Source organism: Taeniopygia guttata, chromosome 11 (genome assembly GCF_048771995.1).
Source record: "Taeniopygia guttata chromosome 11, bTaeGut7.mat, whole genome shotgun sequence".
Lineage (NCBI taxonomy): Eukaryota > Metazoa > Chordata > Aves > Passeriformes > Estrildidae > Taeniopygia > Taeniopygia guttata.
Genome location: NC_133036.1, coordinates 1,295,960 through 1,317,446, shown reverse-complemented (window position 1 = coordinate 1,317,446; position 21,487 = coordinate 1,295,960). Strand labels below are relative to the sequence as shown.

At 35.4% G+C, this 21,487-nt stretch overlaps 1 long non-coding RNA gene across 1 annotated transcript in view; it reads left to right on the top strand.

Annotated features, from left to right (window-relative positions):
* Positions 1-1,441: 1,441 nt before the first annotated feature.
* LOC115496753 (uncharacterized) overlaps positions 1,442-21,487 on the top strand; it is a 79,212-nt gene continuing 59,166 nt past the window's right edge. Inside the window, exons 1-2 of the long non-coding RNA XR_012057793.1 lie at positions 1,442-2,163; positions 18,078-18,287. This is a non-coding gene — a long non-coding RNA (uncharacterized lncRNA). The remainder of the gene's footprint in view (positions 2,164-18,077; positions 18,288-21,487) is intronic.

Genomic DNA, 21,487 nt, shown 5'->3' with positions numbered 1-21,487 from the left:
ATGCTTATAGAATTTGAATTGTCTCCTGCTGCCACTGGGAAGTTCTAAATCGGAAACCGTTTGTGATGGCAGGAGCCATAAATAAGTTTTCCTTGTGTTTGTTACGCAGGCAGAAATAGCAACATACTAAAATGCCAAGGCTGAATATTGGAGTGGCAAAATTTTGGCAAAATTTTCTTTAAACTTCAAAAGTTCTAATACCACAAGATACGTTTTAGTTTGTACTTTTCTGATTGTATCCTGGTTTATACCTTAGCTTGGTATCAGAAGGATGTTGTGCTTTAGACAGCAGCAGTGTCCAAGCACATTGCTGTGTGCTCAAATTGAAAGGAAAGCTGAGGGCTTCTGTGGGGGGAAAACCCACCTCCCCAAAACCAGCAAACCAAAACTTATCATGGTTCTTTCTGCCCCTGTTACAGAAATTTCACTTGGCTTTTAGATATTTGTGACTAGACATGAATCATAGTTTAACAACATGGGTGCATACTTTATAGCCTCTGTAGGAAATGGAGAGAAAGCGGAAATTGAAATTTCTTTGGGAAATGTGGAGAAGGATAGGAACCACTGCACAGAAGAGATAAGTGATACTTATGGCCATACTACAGGGGTTTGGAGATCTACTACAACTCATCAACTACTATTTTCATACTTGTTGAGTTGTGTTTAATTATAATACTGAAGTAGTTGTATTTGTTTCTGTTTGCACTGCAAGCACAATTAAATACTGGTACAAGAAGCTGGTGAAAAGCACATCCCATCATTTTTTATACATATTAAATATACAGTTCTGAAAACTATTTGCAGTTCAAACCAGTTTCTTAAACAAAAACTAATGTCATAATTTGCCTTATCAGTCTCTAATTTCAGCAGAAACGTCTGCTACCATTTTTTGACCTTTGATTAGCATCTCTTATTATGTAAATGAAGAAAGGCCATGTAAAAAGTTGGCTGTGTAGTGCATTTACATAATGATTTGCTTTTGTAAGATGGGCAGTTAAAACTACATCAGTTTATAATTTCTTTTGTTTAATGGCCGTGCCTTTATTTAAAGTTTAAAGGTAAGAAGAGTTGAATGATTTGTTTTTACAAAATCTCTCTTTAAACACTACATCAGTAATTTTCAGAAAAATAGAAGAGGCAGACTTAAACATCTCTTCTGAAAATAAAGCTAGCTGGATTCTCGTTTTATAAAAATTGAAGAGACTGTATAGAAGGCACACAGTATCCCCACTGATAGTTACTGTAGTACAGGCCAAGATTAATTCTTTTTCCAGTTGGTGGAAACAAATTTTTGATGAATGAATGCCTGCAGCAGACATGTCAATAAAGGAAAAAGCTGTATGAGCTGGGTTTTTTTTTTTTTTTTTTGTTTGAGGAAAAGCTGTGAAAGGTAGCCTCTCTGGAATTTCTCAGGGAATTCTTTACAAAAGCTGTTCTGTACACAGAGAGATTACATGCTAGAAATGCAAAATGAAGTACAAAATAAGGCAAATAATGGTGAATATCCTAAATGTAGGAAAAATAAAATGCACGATACTTTAAATCTCATTAAAAAGAGAAGCATATGTAACTTCCTTGCAACCAAACCTCCAGAGTCTCTCTGGAAAGATGTTCCTTCTCTAAGGGCTCCCTTGTATAAGTGCTTTAATAAATGAAGCACATATGGAAAGTATATCAGTGTTCCCTGTGTGCAGAATATTTCAGTGTTCTCAAAAGCCTCATATACAATTGTATAACTTCCTAATCTGATATAATCAACACAAAAACTCTATGTTAAATTAATGTTCAAGATCTAATTTCAGGCAACAAGAGCCATGACAACTACACATAAAGCTGGTACTCCATCCTTAATTTCCCTTTTGCTCTGCACTAAAAGCAGTGTCCCAATACGGCATTAGAGAGCTCAGTGCTGATTGAGATGCCATCTCCTGGCTGAGCTATAAAACCAAGTTGCAGAATTATTGTGGTTATTCAAGATGCTGTAGTGACTGTTTCCTGGCCCTAATCCAGCCCTGGTAATTATGGTTAGATTTTGTAATTTCTCTTTCCACTTTCATCTCAATAGGGTGTTCTCCTGGCCGCCTGTCCCGCACTGCTGAGCGGCGTTAATGCGGCTCTTAAACAGCTGCTGTGCTTCTCACTGCAAGTGCCTGCATTTCGGTGGTAGGTAAATGACTCTCTCCCTCAGTGCCTTGAGAATTAGCAGGATAAAGGACACTTACTGTTTTTATTTTACCACTTGGTGCCTGTGTTTTATTGGGGTCTTGTCTAGTAGGTATTTCTCTGTGTCAACCGTTGGTGTTTCAAGACCCAAGAAAAACAAGGCAAATAAAAGAAGAAATAAGTGCCCTGATGTTTAATGTCCCAAATGTTGAGAATTTTATTTAAGGCTATATATATTAGTCTGTCATTTTTAAAATAATCATATGTGTCATCCAAATCAATGGAACATAAAATAGAACTCAGACCCAATTTGTACTGTAAAAATAAAGAGGTTTTATTAATTGTCTGCATCCATTTTACCTACTAGGTTTATAAATTAGCCAGATGAAAAATAATTGCATGTTTGGAATGAGGGATAATTTTTTTGTTTCTTTTTTCTTAAGGTGAACATTTCTTTTAAATGTTTAAAGAAAAGCCTTGAAGAAAACTGAAACTGAACAGATAGCTTCTATGATGAATTTAAGTTATATGTAATAACCTCTGAGGCCAATACAATAAGCAAAATAATCATAAATGAATTCATAGCATGGGGCATTTGTGCTGAAATGCTAATGGGTGTTCAAGTCATGATACAATATTGGTGAAATGGAGGAAATTCTCACATTCATAAACATGTGAGATTTTACTGGCATTCTGTTTGCTCCCTTAGACATCACAGAGTGTCAGTGCTGCTGCATTGGATACTTCTGTTGACATCTTACCAGGCTCATGGGTCCTTTAAATATGATATGAGGGCAATGGGACTATTAAGATTTTGTCAGCACATGTTATTGTCTCTGCAGATACAGTAATAGCTCTTTGAAAACTACATATTCATTGTGTGAAGATCCTTTCTGAAGATAAATGACTTAGGTTTTTGTTATAATAGCAAAAGTAACCTATATAACTAGAAGCTGGCATTTAAATTGTCAAATCTAGGTTCTTGTAATTATAAACCTGAAAACTTGTTTTATCTGTTGTTGTCAATAGAAAGGAACAGTTTAGTTGATGAATGCTTTTTTCTTTAAGGCAATTAATTCATACTAACAGCAAATATGTTGCATCGTTCTTCACTCTGGTATGTGTTAAAATGGCTCAAGAAGAAGCTCTTAGGAATGCAGCTTTTGTTGGAATGATGACTAACCTTTATCCTTGTAATTCATTCAGATCAGAGCATCATGTTTGCTTTTTTTGCTACAAGTAGCTATTCTTTAACAACATAGCATTCAGCTGGTTTTGTCTCATGAGTGCAGACAGTGAATTTTTGTTTCATCAGTTTCTATCCTTAGCCTAAATTTTGGTAGGTCTTTGTTGTAAGTGTGTGTCTCGCATATTTATCTCACTCTTTCATTGAAGGCATTTAAAATTTTGGCTTGGCTTATGGATGTTTGCTCTTGGTGTTAGTGTAATGTCCATACATCTAATTGATAAGTTATAATGCATTTTTTTGTAGCTTTAACCAGTCATTTAAAATAAATAAGATCATAATGATCAGTTTCCATTTACCCATTTATTAAATAACAATGTTCACACTGAGCAGTTTGATTTTGTGTTACAATAAGGCAGTCTCTACATGATGACAGATGGTGTTTCATTTTGCCGACACTGTGCTAAAGTGCTGTGAGTTGTGATGTGTTTGATTTTATTAGAGATCAGATTTAACACATGCATTCTACATAACTGCAATAGCATTCCCATTTCTCATCTGTAGGAGAAAATGAAACTGTGATGAAATGTAATATACTCACCCTCAGGCAGAACTAGTGGGATTGGGAATTGCAACATAATAAATCTAATGGATATTGCACTACAGGACACTAGAAATTTACTGTTATTATGTTCAGGGAAGGAACTTGGTTTTGTAAAACTCGCTTTTATTTCACTGGCATCAGTGCAATTTCACATTATTTAACCATTATATCCCAACAGTTTGCTGTGTTGAAAAAGTAACCTAAGCCCAGAGGAACAGAGGAGTAAAAGAACTCAAAGGGGAAAAGACAAAGTCTGAATGACAAAATGACTGAAATTATTAAATGCAAATTACTGCCTGACAAAATAGTTATAGTTAATAATGGGCTATCATGATATGCATGTTTAAAGTACATTTATAATTTATAAGAGTAGGTCATTAAATATAAATATTACATATTCATACACATTAAAACACTCAATTTATTTTATCACAACTCTTCTGTACTTGAACACTATTCAAGTTTAGAAGATAATACTTATTTTTGTGATCCTTGCTTGTATTTGTTTCTCCTGGCAGTGAGGAGGTCGGTTTGATCTAATGCAGCATGTCTGTAAAAAAGGTTTTTCTAGAGCCTAGAAAATAGATTATCTAATTAATCTACTTTAAGAAACCAGGGATCCTAATTAAAAGAGTCTCATGGTAATACAGGAAAAAGGAGAGGTATTACAATTTAATCATATGCTAACAATTTTGGCATGTTGTAAGTCTTTTGAATAAGTCAGTTTCTCATAGCCTCCAACACTTCTGGAACATTTTTGAGTATACTTATTAGAAGCCTTTAAAAACTTCAAATGTTTTTTAAAAGCTGCATTTGCACAGAGTGATGTTTCAGCACTATGTTTTTATTCTACAAGATGGCACTGGTCCTGTTAAATGGGAATGATCTAAGTGAACTGAACGAAAGTTATAGATTTTTTTCTAACTTCTAACCCTCAATTTCATATAAAATGCAATACATACATTCTATTTCAGGAAACCATAGTAAAACTTAGAATCCTGATTGAAACACTAACCCCTGTTATAAAAGACTTCTCTTGAAGGACTGCAATTAGCTCCCTGAGTCTCGAGGAGAAGGAGCAGAAGACATCTACTCTTGAAAGTAATGCCAAGGTTATTGAGAGTAGCTTTGAAATACCTCAATTCTTATCAAATAGTGTTTAGGCCTTTGGTGAAGTGCTCCTGTTATTTTTTAGTGGTTAGCACTGCTGTTATGATCACATGAATTTAAGCTGTCAATGGAAACGGAATTTTTTGGATCTGATAGCTTAGAGTTAGTAGTGGGGAACATTGATCAGCCCTTTTGTGTTAGAAAAGATAGCAAATCACATCAGGTTTAAAATAAATAAATACCACACACGGCAGACTGGACAGAACTAACATGCTGGGAAGCAGAAATGCTATGGGAATGCTTGAGCTAACCTGAAAGTTGCAGTGCCCACTGAGGCAGCTGTTCCCTCTTGAGTCACAGGATGATCCTGCTGTGTGTTGTGCCAGTGCTCTGGGTACACCCATGGATTTGATAGTGGGTAGCCAGTGGGAGGTTCTCTGATTTCAGAGACTTTTATACAACATAGAATAATCAGCTTCCACATCTTAGCGGAACAGTTTATTTTCAGAAGTGGAGTTAATTTCTTCAAATGGTGACAAGAGGTGGTCTAACGCCAAGCAAGGCCAAGCCAAGCCCAGGCAGCCTCTCCTTCCTTCCCCCACCAGCGGGATAGGAGGGAGACTCTGAAGGGTAGAAGCTGGCAGACTTGTGGGTTGAGATAAGGACAGTTTAATAGGGAAAGCAGAAGCCATCCACACAAGCAAAGCAAAACGAGACAAGGAATGAAATCATCCCTTCCCATGGGCAGGCAGGTGTTCAGCCATCTCCAGGAGAGCAGGGCCCCATCCTGGGGAGCGGCGACTTGGGAAGACAAACACCATCACCCAAATATCCTCTTTCTCCTTCTTCCTCCTGCTTTGTACCTAGTGTATGACATCACATGGTCTGGAATATCCCTTTGGTCAGCTGGGGTCACCTGTCTTGGCTGTACAAGGAGCAGCAAAGCCTTGGCTTCTTGTGAGCCCTGCTCAGCAATAACAAAAACATCTCTGTATTATCATCCTGGTGTTCAGCACACATACAGAACACAGCCCTAAACCAGCAACTGGGAAAAAATTAACTCTACCTCAGACAAAACCAGCAAAAGAAAGGAGATGGAGATGGTGTTTAACCCAAAGCACAGCTGAAAGCTCTGACTACCATTGCTCTCAGGTTGTGTGGGAAGCCAGAGAAAAAACAGCACGATCAATAATAAAAAGTTGGTATCGCAAGCTTAAAAATATATATATATTCTTGGGTTTATTTTTCATCAGAGGAGTTACAAATATGACTAAATATACTTTTTTTAGAAACCTGATGATGAGGTACAGAATGGATACTTTTTTTTTTAAATTCAACAGTGACATCCAGTTGGTGACAGGATATTTTGTGAACTTCTTGTACAATGTTGTCCCCATATTCCTTTATGGCTCCTAGATTCTATAGTGTTCAAGATGCTTTCAATTCTATAGGATAATTTTTATGTCCTTTGCAACATGTTAGGCTTCTATTATTCAGTCACTTTACATTATTCCTTCAAGGAAAAATACTTAGCGTAAGACAACTTCATAGTTTGACAATCAAAGATAAAAGCTATTTTCAGTTCAAGCGCCATTTACCATTGTTATGAAATTGTCTGCCAAAGTATTATTGAAATTATAGATATATAGATATACCTATATATATCTCACATAGATATAGGCATATGTGTTTGTGAATATATAAAATATTATCCCAAATGTAAACTACACTGGAAAACACCCCCAAAATTTTACTATTTGTAAACAGTGAGTGTAGGCAATATGCTCCTAAAGGGGGTCTATAGCTCTATAGGGTTTTGTTAATGTTATACTTCTGCTATGAAGGAAAGTAATGAAGAAGTTGTAAAAAAGCCATGTGTGAAAGAGGATTGATCTACTATATGGAATAATCTCTTAACAGCTGTTTTGGAGGGGTTTTTTTTTTACCTTTTCTAACCACAGTATGGGAATCTTTCTGTCAGTAGCACTGCTTTGGTTTCAGTGGAAACAGTGACAGTAGATCACATATATATTTATGAATTAATCATTATTCCTACAAAATACCCATTTTCTGTGTCAGGTGCATTGTAAACATAGTCTGTGATATTCTCTGTTCTCAATTATAATGTTACTTTTTTTTTTACCAGCAATTAAGTACATTAAGTGCTTGTCCCAGAATGCTGGCTAAAATACTGTACTGTTAACTGCTACTGAAATGAAGGTAATCAAATTTGGACAATGTCAAGAAAAGGAAGCCAGAACCATGCTCATATCTTAAAACCATCCCCTTTTATAACAGATAGTCTTGGTATGTCAATTGATTTAAATATGAGATTTAAAATATACAAGAAAAAAAATTCTTCAGTCAATTTCAAAATCCAATTGCAGCTAGGTTGTTTCTGAGCTTTTAGCTATTGCCAGGCAACTGGCAATGCAGCTCTCCTGCTGTAAATCCCACGAGGAGACAGGCAAGGCTGGTAGAGGTTCCGGTTTGCTTCTGTGCCCCTTAGTCCTGGGTACCGAGTGTGACTTGTACCTGTTCCTCTGCTGGGCAGTGTTTGCTGGGCTCAGTCCCAGGAGTCCTGGGCTCTGAGAACTCAGGAGGGTTTTACTTTGGTTGGGTTTTTTTTCATTTTATGGTGGTAAGTCCATGTCCCAGGGAGTATCCTACCAGCTCTTATTCTACCACTTCTGTGTGATTCTGCTTGCAGTTGTTTTATGTGTTGGTTTTAGCATGGCTAATGCAAGTTATGTTGTAATCACAGAATCACAAGGAGTTTAAGAACTTTTCTTTCACACCATGTGGGGAAAATCACACAACTGAAAAGGGGAAAGTGTATGAAACTTGGTGGGTTTCATAGGGATCTGTACCTCTAGCTTCCCTCTAAAGCAGTGCATGATAGTGGAATGTAAGGACACAATCCTGTTGTGCCACTATTGCAGCAATGGGGGTATTGGTCTTAAAATTTAAGGTGCAAAGGAACATTTTTGGGTGGAAGCTGTAGGGGTCTTGATCCTAAACTTTGTGATAATTTTTTAATATACTTGAATTTCTAATATGTAAGGTGACTAGTGATGTCATTCAGTTATTCTAGCTATTTAACTCCTTCCTCCCCACCTGCCTTTAGATCTGGAGGAACTGAAATGATCAGATTAATGAGGTCTCTGGTTGAAAAAGCAGGATATGGTTTGAAGTGGCTTTTGATTTTGGCAGGATCTATCATTTCAAATACCTGTTTTAAGTTATGGTACCCATAATGGTACCTCCTTATTCTTTCTGACATTGATTGGTTTCCATGACCTGAAAGAAGTATCTCTGCGAGGATGCTGGTTTAGATCCTCCATGTATCACAAGCCTTTTGGTTTCCTCAACTATGTTACAGAAAGTAAATTATTAAAAATAAGAGGAGATATTCAGTGGAGCATTACCTTTTGAATCAAAGATCAGTATATTCTATATTATATGCAATGGTTATATTTTTTATCTTCAATAACCTATGTTAAACTTTTTCTGTCAGTTCTTAGACAAAAAAAAAAAAAAAAATCCAGCATATACTTCACTGCTGGAGCTTGTTCTTTAATTTAATTAAACTTTATTGTTGCATTTCCTGCCCTCCATCCTCTTTCTCATTCAATATACTTCCCATTATCCCTTTCATTGAAATTACTTCCTTCTTTTGTCAGAAACTCTCCCAACACTTTTTCAAAGGTGGAAAAAGAAAGGGGTTTTATCAGCAGTTTTAAAATGTTTTTTTGTGTTGTATTCATTGTATTGAGAGTCACAGCAGTGACTGAAACCCAAAAAGCCCAGTAATGGTTATTATTGCCTGTACAGAACTGAGACTTGACAGGGAATCTGGGCAATGCCCTCACAATACCGAGCACTGATACTTTATTCCTTTTGTGTTTTGCACAGATCTCATCTCTACCACTTTATACAAAAGACAGCCTCTGAAAAGGTGTCCTATTTATGAAGAAATAGATAGCCTCTACTTGAGAGGATTTTTTTTTCTTTCCTTTTTTCAACTTTTAATTGCAGATGAAGTAAAAGCATTGTAAATTGAATTTGATTTGCATGAAATTGCACAGGCATGCTGGTTATGTAGCAACTAGGGACTCCCTATTAACAAGAACATTTACCATGTTGATTCTTTACCAAGGTATTTGTGGAAAAAATACAAGAGCCCTCCAGTGGTTAAAATAATGTCATAAAACTTGGTGGTCCTTAACCAAAGCCTGCCTAAGCTCTTGATGAGCTCATGGTACTTCAGTAGGCTGTGTGCTGTGACCTAAGTTTATCATGCTGCTTCTCTTATCTTTCATTGTTATCATTTGCTTCCTTTTTGTGTTCATCTGCTCTTTTCTACTTTTACTTAGATTGATGTATTTTCAAGAATAAATGTTATTTTCATTAGATGTGCATTACCTTTCCTCCAGCAGGGCTTCAATTCCAGTATGGGGACTATTGTGACTCCTCTAACGTAAATGCCAGTTATATCATACCTTGTTTTAGTGTGTTTTATGGATCATATTGTAACATCAACATTTCTGTTCTTGGATTAGAATAATGCTTCTTTAGCTGATGTTGATGGTGGACAAATACAGCTGACCTGTATCAAGTTGTCAGGTTAAGATAGCTGAGTTTCGGCTAAGGATTCCTTTGAGACCAGGAATATGCCTCTCGATGTTTCTTTCTAAAAGAAAATAACTGTTGGAAATATTACCTATCTATTCTCTTTCTTATGAATGGAAAATAAGACCTGGTATAAAAAAAAGCCTTAAAATTTCTGGAAATGCTTTAATTGCAGAAATAAATTATTTACAATGAGAATTCATATAATGACAAAATACAACTTTTTCACTTCTGGATCGTTGCCTGTGTAGCAGCAATGTTGTTATACGTTTTAGTTTTATAAAAACTAGTTAAGTGCCTGTATCTAATTTATGATGTAGTGCGAAAGACACTATGCAGGGCTGCTGAAAGGCATTTCATACCAGAATATGCATGTATCTTTCCTGCAGGTAAATTAGTTGACTTACAAAAGAGAATACTTAGACACTTATAATGATATTGTGGAATGTTTTGAACTTTCTTTACATTTCTTTACCACAGGGAATGGTTGTGTAGCTGTTCTTTGCCTTTTAACTATTTTCCATATGCATTATTCCAACGAAGACATTTACATTCTGTTAAAAAAAAAAAAAAAGTCTATGCTTCTGTTTCCTCTTATTTTCACTTTGCTACTGAGAACTTTTGTGTCAGTTCCTTCTTGCCTTTTTTTTTTGATAAAAACTGTTCACCCAAACCCTTGAATCTTACTCCTGTCAGATATGACCTTTCTTCCCTTCTCTTCCAGCCTGTGTATGTTAAGAGATGATGGTTACTCTCTGATACGTTAAGAGATGATGGTTACTCTCTCTCATATGATGGTTACTCTCTGTTACAGCAGTCCCAGTGTGGTCATGTCCAAATCAGTGTCAAAGTGGTATTCTTATAAAACGTTTCTGGTAGCTTTTATATATCAAGACAACTAAAAATAATAATTTAGGTCATTTATGCCAACTTCTATGTTCCAATTAACAAAAGTGATTTTGTAAACACGCAAAATAAAAGAATTCTAAAGAATTTTTAAAAACATTTCCATAATTTTTTCTCCTATAGATAAAATGAGAAATCCAGTGCTAATTGTTAGCAGCACTAGCATGCTTCTGGAATGCACAAGAACAATTCCCAGTGATCCAGGCTGATTTTCTCTTAGGCATGACTGTATATTACCTACTAACTCATAAGAGCCTGGGTGTGTTACAGAATTATGGATTTAGGGCTTTGGAACAGAATGGAGATCCAGCTAGTTTAGAATTGTGTCAGAGACTAATAACAGACATTCCAGAGTAAGACATAAATCCTAAACCATTTTTGATTTCTCAGAAATCCTAATAGCTGCTTCAGTAATGTTGAGGCAAAATTTGCAGAACTTTAATATCATAATCTGTTGACATAATACCATGTGACAATACTGCTAACATTTTGCATTAGAATGCAAATTTGATTGAGCTGGGAACATAATTACTTTGGAATATATCTTGGAGTTGGAAATTAAAGCCTTGGAGAATGTTAGCAGCAGCATTGTAGTTGACATGAATGAGGAAAGGAATGCAAAGTGATGCTCTTCATCTTAATTTCTACATGGACGCTTCTGAAACTTTTTCTGCCATGCCTGTAATTATCTCTTTGGCTGATTTTTGCTTCCTATTCTACACTAATCAGCTAAAGTAATTATTTAAATGGTAACAATTACTGTAGAATACTGTAGCATTCTACTTCAGCTACTTAACTGTGGAATTCTGCAAGTTCCAAATGTTCCCTGTGATCCACGTGCCAGTCTTGTGTTCAGCATTTTCCATAATCAATTGATGTGCAGTAAGAATTTTGGAATTCCACAAGTAGAAAGTTATGCCAATTAATGTTTTGGGTTTCCCCCTTCCTTGACAACATTATCTGAATTAAAAAAAAATTAACCTAATTAACATCAATTTTATTTCATTATATTCAAAGAGACCCATGTGCCAAATAGTGTGGCTGGTTTAGGTTTCTGTTATTATTTATAGCCTTGTTTGTAAGTGGTTCATGATTTTGTCATGCCAAATGTGTTTAAAATATTACTGTTATAGTGCATTTAACTTTTGCATCTGTCCATAAAGTGAAAGTCAGGAGAAAAGAAGGGAATTCCCCTGACTCTCTAACTGCATTTGAATTTAATTTCCCTCCTTCATCTTTTCTTTGTCTTCTCTGTTAAATTGCAAGCCTTTGGAATGAATTCTCCTGCATACTTCATTTGCAAAATGCCCAACACCACTTTCAAATGACCCTTAGTCTTTTCAGTAATAAACAAGATTTATAATAACATGAATTTAAAGGTAATTGGAGATACAAAAGCCCTAATTATGCAAGGGGTGGGGGGAATTGAGGAGTGGGCAGTTGGAAATATTTTCTTTAAAAAAAAAACTATTAAATTTCTGTGCAAAGAATGGGTTTCATGCACTGATCTTCAATTCTGTGCAAGTTTCTGGATTTGTTAACTAAGAAAGAAAGAGGTGCACACCATAGGGATTGTGAATGTGTTATTATTTATCTGATATCTCTTAGTGATGCCATATCAGTTCAAATGAAAAGACATCTAGGACCTTGAAGAAAAGTAAGTGCTTTGTGTGGGGTAGCAAAAAGGTTGATCTTTGTCATTGGAATGCAGAGGTTGAGGAAGCTGCTAAAAAACCCATGGATCTCCAGTAGCCTGTGAAAACCAAACCAACATTTGTGTCTTATGAAAAGCTTACCAACAAAACACAGTGTGGCTGATAATGCTTTATGACATTTTGATCAAATCCACATCTCGTTTGTTGACTTTCTGTTGTATCTTACATTTTATGTAATTCAAAGACAGCTTTAAGGACCAGGTCTGCCCTGTGCCCTACACAGATGGATGCTTTTAACAGTGTTTAAATTAATCTCTCAAGCATTTGAGCAGGGATTGGTTTTGTTTCAGGTCATATTTGAGTTTTACAGGTGTTAATTCAGAATTCATGAAATGAGTAATTTTCTACTGTTACTTCATAATACCCTATGTTGTCTCTTTTTGCTTAAAATTTCTTAAGGTTAAGGTCAATTTTATTGATTCTTTGGATCTATTCTTCTATTGAATTTTTACTAGGCATATACAGAAAGGGTAACTAATCTTAATATCTTGTGTTCACAATTCTGTTTAGCATGAAATCAGTAACTGATATATTAATTATAATAATCTGTTAAATATACTTTACCTACATGTTAATTATAGCAGACCATTCTCATTTATTTTTCTGGGTAGGCTATTAATTCCACCCAGATGGTACTGCTTTTTCAGACTGTAACACTCAGTGTTAACGGAATAAATCATGTTGCCAAGATACAGGAGCAAAAATGTTATCACATCTGAATAGGTTTTAAAATGATATAACCATGAAAGAAACTTGCCTTTTAATCAGGGAAGAAGCTTAGTTAGAGCAGGGTCAGTAACCCAGGCCTGCTTTGTAAGACAGGAAGCATTACTTGGAAGTACAGGAATTGCTATTGCATTCCAGAATATCAAGCACTTTCAAAAAATGCCTTTTTTCCTGCCTAAAATAAGCAACCTAAAAGACATGATGTAAAATAATTCTCATTTTACTTGAGAAGGTAGTGAGTAATGTTAAAACCTTCACACTCTTCAGCTTTTGTAGAATTTATTACGCATTATTAGAATGCCATGTTTACTGTTGGCAAACCCTGTTAAGACGAAAGGACTCTGCCCTGCCTGTAAATTATATGTGAAAATTCTTCACTCCTCGCCTTTAATTGAAACAGATATTGGTATCAGCTCCTTCCTTTTCCACCTTCCCCATTAGTGTGCTCAAAATGCAGTTTTTTGCTGGTTACAAAGTGTAGGTCTTTGACATGAAACATGTTTTAGGTGACAAGTTACTTCTTGAATTCCTCATTTTTAAAATCAGTCTCCCCTCCTACATGGATTCATACATGCTTCCACCATGTTTACTTGCACAGTATCTTGTGATTTTGGTCTCTTTTCTCTCATTGGATATATTCTAGAGATATAAGCTGGATCATATTTGGGTATTTCAAAACCCATTACTTCTTTCAGATGAATGAATCAAGGTAATCCTTTATGAAATAAGATTAATGTCACCTTTATCTTCTCTTTTACCTTGTAGAATAAACAGTTTTTGAGTGATGGGCACAGTTTTTCATTTAAGAAACCCTAGGTAACCTAGTTAGGCAGAACACATACCCTTTCCAAGTACACTGAAACTGACTGTTTTTATTTTCTTACTGTATAGGAAATGTATTGAATAATAATTTTAAGTGTACATTCTGCTCATATGTGAAAAGAAAAAGAATTTTTTAGGAAACCTCAAACATGCTCAGATCTTCTTGGTAACTAGGTGTATTTTCCAAAACACTCTGTTACCATGGTGGAATTAAATAGAATAATCTTTTCAATCTCTTCAGAAATTCTCCTTTAAAAAACTTATACATTGATGGGAGTTTATGTATGGGTTAAGTGCTGACAATTATTGTTTGAACCTTTCAACCACTTTCATGATTCAGTACCACCTTTAGGTTGTCAATAGCCAAGAATAAGTAAGGTGAATAAATATCCAAAATATTTATAATTCTCAATAATTTCCTATAATGTAATTTCATATTTTGGAAGCAAAAGAGTAAAGCTTTGCTGTGACTTGAGACAGGGCTCTGTATGAACAGTACCTCTTTATTACCATGAAAAAGGGATCAATAGTTGTTTTATGTTCTCCAGCAGGAGTCCTTACTCCACACTCCATGGTCAGCTGCTATATCACTTTACTTCTCTGTATTTTCTAGTGTTAGAAATAGTCCAGTTTTAGCTCATAGATGCCAACCATATAAAATGGGCTCTGCTAATTGCTGTTAAACTTGCTGGTAATTGCTGTGCTTGTTGTGAGTCTGTGTTCTGACAGCTCATCTCTTGGAATTAATCTTTTCTTTGAGGACAAGTGAAAGACATACTCAGTCTTAGGGATTTAAAGGTGCAGAAAAAATAGTCCCAGATCCTTTTGTTGACTTGGGAGAAATAGAAAGAGTAATTTCAATATCCTTCTTGCCTCTCTATCTGTTTGGACAGAGAAGGGGGAAATTATTTATGTAATATTTACTGAGTATGATTTGATGCTCCAACCCCTATAAGCCTTTGAGAGAAACAGTTGAAAAGTCTTTTAACTCCCAGACTTGTAGAGACAACAAAGGTACACTTATAGCCCACGGCAGAAATTAGCATAATGTACAGTCCTCTTGATACCCCCATTAAACTTATTGGGCCAAATTCAACTTCCTTTCTTATACAGCAGCTGTGGGAAACACCTATGAGCTGAAAATGGCCCACTGAGTACAGTGCTAACCCTCAGCTTGGAAGAAACGTGCTTGAAAACAGAATTAAAAAACTACAGCAAAGCTGAAGTATAACCTAAAACATGAATTAGAACCAGGCAACGTTGCTAAGCTAACTATCAATAAGAAGTACAAAAGCACTACATGGTTATGAGTAGCTTTTAGCTGGGGAATGTAAAATCTTAAATGGCACAGATAACGTCAATCTGAATTACCGTTTGCACAATGACACAGATGTTAGGATAAGGAAGCATAAATGGAAATTAAAGAGAAACAAAATCAGAACAGATGTCGGGAAGCATTTTTTTCATGCCGAGAATCACAAACGTGTGGAATGGCCTAGCAGGCAAGATTGCTAAGGCAAAAGCACAGGGGACATTAAAGAAGTGATCAGATGGCATCATAGGGGAATTGAGTAGTAAAAAAGGAAATGAGCATGCATAAGGCAAATGGTTTTAATTTAATCCCAAACAATGTCCGTGTTCTTATGTTATTAATGTGTGCATATTTACCTTGGATAAACACACAGAATTTTTAGATAAAAAAGCCCAAATATAAAATGCACAAAATAGCCTCTTTCTGGTAACAAAATCAAGAAAAAAAATTGTCATTTTCTTCTGTAGTATCTGTAGGCACTGTGTACATATATATATATATATATATATATATTAAATGAGAGTTTATTATACATTTTTTCTTTGTATTGTGTATTGGTGATCTGTAGGTGTTCCCCATGAGGTCATAGGGGAACTTCTGGATAACTTTAAAAAATATTTCTCAGGAATGGCATCTTGTAGGTGTTGTTATTTGTCTTTTTAGAATGCATGCTCCCTTGAGCTCCATTTTCACACAGTGTGCAGGTGGAAAAGATGATATACTTCATCTCATCTTTTGGGAAAGAGCAGATGTATAATACTCAAAATCCCAGTCCCACAACATTTATTCCTGTAATTTTGTGTTTTGTCTCCTCTGTTAATTTCAGTGGGGCTCTTCATGTGCATAGGTACATCTAATTCTTTGCAGGATAGGGTTCAAATGCTTTCTTTGACTCTTGTAAGACAGGCAGATATCATATCCGTCACAATAAGGAATTGTGCTTTCTCCTGTGGACTTTGTTTCAGTAGAAAACTCTGAGCCTCAAATGTGGAAAGATACAGAAACTATAGATCCTAAAAGCCAGATCCAGCTTCTAAATGTGGGAATCAATATTTTGCATTGTCACTCTGCTGGGTTGTGTCCAATGGCAAATAAAGGAAAGATGAAAATAGAAAGCAGCTCCGAGCCATATTTATGGGCCCCTTTTGTTATCTTACTGAGCTTTCAAAGTACTTCTGGAAGTTCCTGTGATTGCATGGTTTGCAGCTTAAAGCAGCAGCAGAATAAGCAAAATGCTTACTTCTGTTTATACTCTGTTCATTTCTCTTCTGGTTCCCCGATGTTCTCACTGTGTTTCTCATTCCCCGACCAGAGAGCTGCTCACTGCGAGAGTTATTGAGAAGAAGACTGTGTAGAACAATAATAGGGATATTGGGCACCTCTAGGAGCGTGGAAATAAAAATCTATCAGGAGTTGTTCCTTTACTGTAAATGTAAAATTGGATTAGAGTTTTTTTTCTTGGATATAGAAGCTTGGCTCCTCTGTATAATAATAGCATTAAAATTCAGAATAAATATGATTTTTTCCTAATTTCAACAGTGTTATTATGATTCTAAAAAGGCCAAATCTTAACCTAGTAAATGCTGATGTAAAGATAAACAGAGTTATTTTGTAGATTTCAGAGAACTTTCCTGGGTAAATAATCACAGCACTATAGAAACCAATGGCCATTGAAGTAAATAACATTCTATGACTTTCCTACTGGCTAGGTGCTAGTTTACTATCTGTAAAACTATTGGGTTTGTTACCAGGATTTTAAATTTGAAGATGTAGAAACCTAATGGAATCCACCTGCTAGATAATTCAGTTTATGATTTCCACTTCATTTTAGTTTGTAGTATCATAATACCCTGACTTATAAGGTAAATTAATCAATTAAACATCAAGCTCTATGCCACTTCACTTTAAGATTTTCTTAGATAATATTTGATCAGTACATATCTAAACTCCTAATGTTTAAACAAATCATCACCTTGTGACTTAGGTGTAGACACAGAAAGCTAAACAATACAGTGTTAAATTATCTGTTGCAGGCTGAAAATGCTGTCTGGGCTTATCTTTTTTTAATGTGCTTTTGCTATAAAACTGGCTCATTAAATCACATATTGAGAAATTCAGTAGCAGAATGGGCTTAGTGATTTACTAAAATCATATGTAAATCTTGTAGTCATATACTGTGTATAGACTAGGAACTCCATAGAAAGAGAGATGTTAGAAAATAAAGCAATAGAGCTGTGAGTTACTTTTGAAAGTTCTGGAGTTTTAATCATTAACACATATTGATATTCCTATTTCCATTATGCTTGGCAGCAAGTTGTTCTTTTAACATTGTATTTATATTTCATTGTCAGTGTCTGAAACTGAATTACAATGATCCATAGCAACATTTTCTTAATTATGTTACTATGGGTTCATTAACACTTGTCCAATACATACCAAGCATAGATTAGAAAGAGAATGAAGACGTGGCCCAGGTCAAGGAGAATAGGCTGTGATTTTACAAATGAAGGGGTCGAAGGAGTTCAGCCTCAGTTCCCTCTGAGCTGCACTGAGAACTCAGCCTGCTTTCTGTAGCACACTTTGAAAATCCCAGCTCTAGAGAGAAGGAGCCACTCCTCCAGCACGTCTCAGAATACCGAGTACCCATGTAGACTCCCTGGGTTGAAATCCAATTCATTTTGCAGAACTGAATCATGAGACTGGATACACAGAATGGAGACAAACTTATTAAGTGTCCTGAATTCCAGTGTCATTATGCACCATATTCTTAGGTGGTGAGTCATTGGGTGCCACAAAATTTTATGCAACACCTCTATAAAGTTGTAACCTAATAATGTGCTAATTAATTGTTGCATAAAACCCCACTACTCAAACTCTTGTCTATTATTGATTGTTTTACAGGTGAGAGTCAGAAGGCAAGGTTAAACCTGTAAGATAACATATTGCTTAAATTGGAAGAATCCTGTTATTGTCAGACAATAGAAACAATGGGCTGAACTTCCTTGAGCAACATCTTGCCAGAGTCACAGCCAAGGATGACTCCACAGTGCCTTTGAGAAATGGTACATGTTCTGTACATCTGCTCAGGAATCTCTACCTGGCATGCTACAGGTAACCTAACTTATATTTGTTTGAAAGTACCCACAATACTAAACCAGTTCTATTTACATGAGTTTGAACATAAAAGAACACGTTCTTATATGAGTAGCAAGATATTTTAAATAATGAAATATGATTCCATCAGCACTGTGCTCTCCTGTTATTTATTGCTGTACTAAATAATCTACAATGGAAGACATCCAGTTTATAATGAGATATCTGATGATTTATTTTTGAAAAAAATATTAGCTTTATTATTTATTAATTCTAGCACTATTCCTTGGTGTATACTCCATAAATATTAACATATTTGATGTCTTGTAAAGATACAATGAAAATAGCATTATGCCTGATGTATGGGAGAGATTTGACATCTCATTTTTATGTAGCTGATCTTCTATAGCTTTATAATATCAAGAAGCCAAATTAATTAAGAATTTGTGTAAAAAAATTGAACACATTCTTTTAGTATAAGAACATTTGGAGATTTGCATTTGGATTAAAAGCACTTTTTAGCTGTAACATTATCCCAAAGGTAGTAAAGTGGCAGATTGTATTTTGTATATTTGTGGAAGGCTAGATAAATTCCAAAATCCCTTTTAAAATATTGCAGTGCTTAACAAATGCCTACATGCAGAAATTGAGAGCTAAGGAAGGATATTGTGATATGTTCTCACAAGAGAGCAAGTGGTTCTCTTAAAAATATATATATGCTAGATACTATTTTAAGTAATATCAAAACAGTATCACTTGCTACATTTACTGTTTAAAATAAGCCAGATTCCTCATCATGATGCTCTCTGAATACAGCTGCTGTCTGAAACCCACAAAGACCATCTGGAATTTGAGATTTATCAGAAGATTATTGTTCAAGGCTGGTTTATCTCAAAATCCAAAGTCCTTTACATTTGTGCTGACATATCCTTTTATAGAGTCTGATGTAGAGAGATTTCCTTTAAGCTTGTTATATATTTGCTCTGATTAAGAACATGTCAATCTCTTTTATTTTGATATATGTGATTAAATACAGTTCTGTCTTTGTAAGTAGTTTAAAGCTAAATTTACATGTTATTTCATTGTAATTTCTCACAGGTTTGCATTTAATATAGAAAAATTCATCTTCACATGAACATTTGCAAATATACCATATTAATTCTGAGATTATGAATCTTTAGAGCAACTTGATGTTTATCTATGTTTTCCCAATTATAGATAAGCCTGAAATACTCAAAGGGGCATTGTAGTGACTTGGAAAATGCAAATTTGTCAAAAACATGACAAAGATTATTTATATTATAAGCTGATCTTTCCTTTTTATCTTTAAACAGAAATTTTGTTTTTCTGAATAGCTTGGTACAGGAAAGTCAGGTAGATGTCCATGTTGTGTGGGGAGGCAAAAACAGATTTCCTAGCTGATTACTTGGTTAACAGAGAAAAGAAGAAGCCTCATGGCTGTAACTATAGCACACTGTCAGGTATTCTGTAAAGTGTTTTGCTTATTTATTTAGTTTTTGAGGAAATGTTAATGCAGCAGTAGTACTTTGGTGATCTCTGCTTTTACAAATATACAATATAGTAGTTCCAGATGTGTCTGAAGTCAGTGTGAAATTGGTGGATTCAAGAGGGCTTACTTGAAAACCATGGCAGTAAACAGAATGAACAACTCGAAGGCACTTGCATTGCATTTGTAATGATTTATGTCAGTATGTTTGGTGTTCATTATGGTTTCTCTTATCATATCTCTTCTCATTAGAGAACAGGCTGTGATTTTGGCTCCTAGCCAGTATCTGCTGGCAGGACTGGTATTGTAGGCATGGTGTGGCCATCACACACATCTTCATGGATGCAGCATAGGAGAGGTCTCTGACATTTGTGTGCTATGCTGGAGAAATTGTGCTGGCTGGGATCCCTGCTTCTCTATCAGTATTGTTACATATTGATAATCACATTAAAAATTCTTGTTGGGTTTTCTGGCACAATACAAGGGAGACATTTAGAAGTTCTTTAGTATTGTGGAATGATTAATAGTTTCTGGTTTCTATGTGTTTATTAGTACAAAAGGGAAAAAAATCTAACCAGGATACACACATACAGTTACAGAAACTTATGTGCAGTCCATACAAGACACTGAATAGGTAACTGCTGCACTTAAATGACATTGTAAAGAATGAAGCTTAAACAGCAACACTGTAATCTTTGTAGGAGTGCTCTGAGATGCACAGGATGGAATTGAACAGCTCATTACTAAAATGAGGCAGAATCCACACACAAAAATCAAGCAAAGAAACCTGTATTTCCTAGGCATTATTGAAATGCCAATCAGAGTGCAGCATGTGTGTCTACAATTTTAAATAATTTTCTGGATGCATTTATTCCATATCCTTGGTGTAAAATATGTACAAATAAATTCTAGGGCTCTCCAAAGGCTTGTGTGTGTTTGCCACTGTTCACATATTTCTGCAATGTATTGTCAGTCATTTGACAAAGACTCAATGTGAAATAACTGCCAGTTCACTAGTATTCCAGACTGTCACCTTCATTTTACTTCTTTCCTGGGAGGAAAAGCATTTTTGCAGGGTTTTTTTTTGGAGGCAGCAGACTACAAAACATGACTTTTTTGAAGGCCTGTGGATAAGGTTAAGGCCACTTCTGCAGAGACTCCAAAATAACTCTGAACAGCTTCCTTTTCTGAAGTGAAATTAAAAATGGAAAGCTACTTTGACTACAATGAAACTCCCCATTGACATTTTCATTTGCTATCAGAACTTCATTTTGGTGCAACTTACACCATCCTGAAATGCTTTATGCAAAGCTCCCTGGTTCTATAATTGGTGTCTCATTTGAGTCAAGGCAGGATTTTCTGTAGATGCTTTGTCCTGTACACATGTGTTGCATCAACAAAAATAACCAGAGTGACAGAATTTGTTTTTGTGAGTTTGGCACAAAAGATAGAGGAAAACAGGGCAAGAATGAATTGCATTTGAGATATATTTTCTCCTGCACAGAATAAAGAAGGAATTTGTTTAATTAATTTTAAAACTGACAAAGATTTATATACCAAATCATAATATGAAACTGGAAGTATGCTATAGATTAGAATAACAAGAATAGAAGAATTATTGTATGTGACTTTTAATACATCTTTGTATATATGTTTTATGAGATATTTCTTTTTTCAATAGCAACTTTGTCAAATTCTTCTTAAATATTGT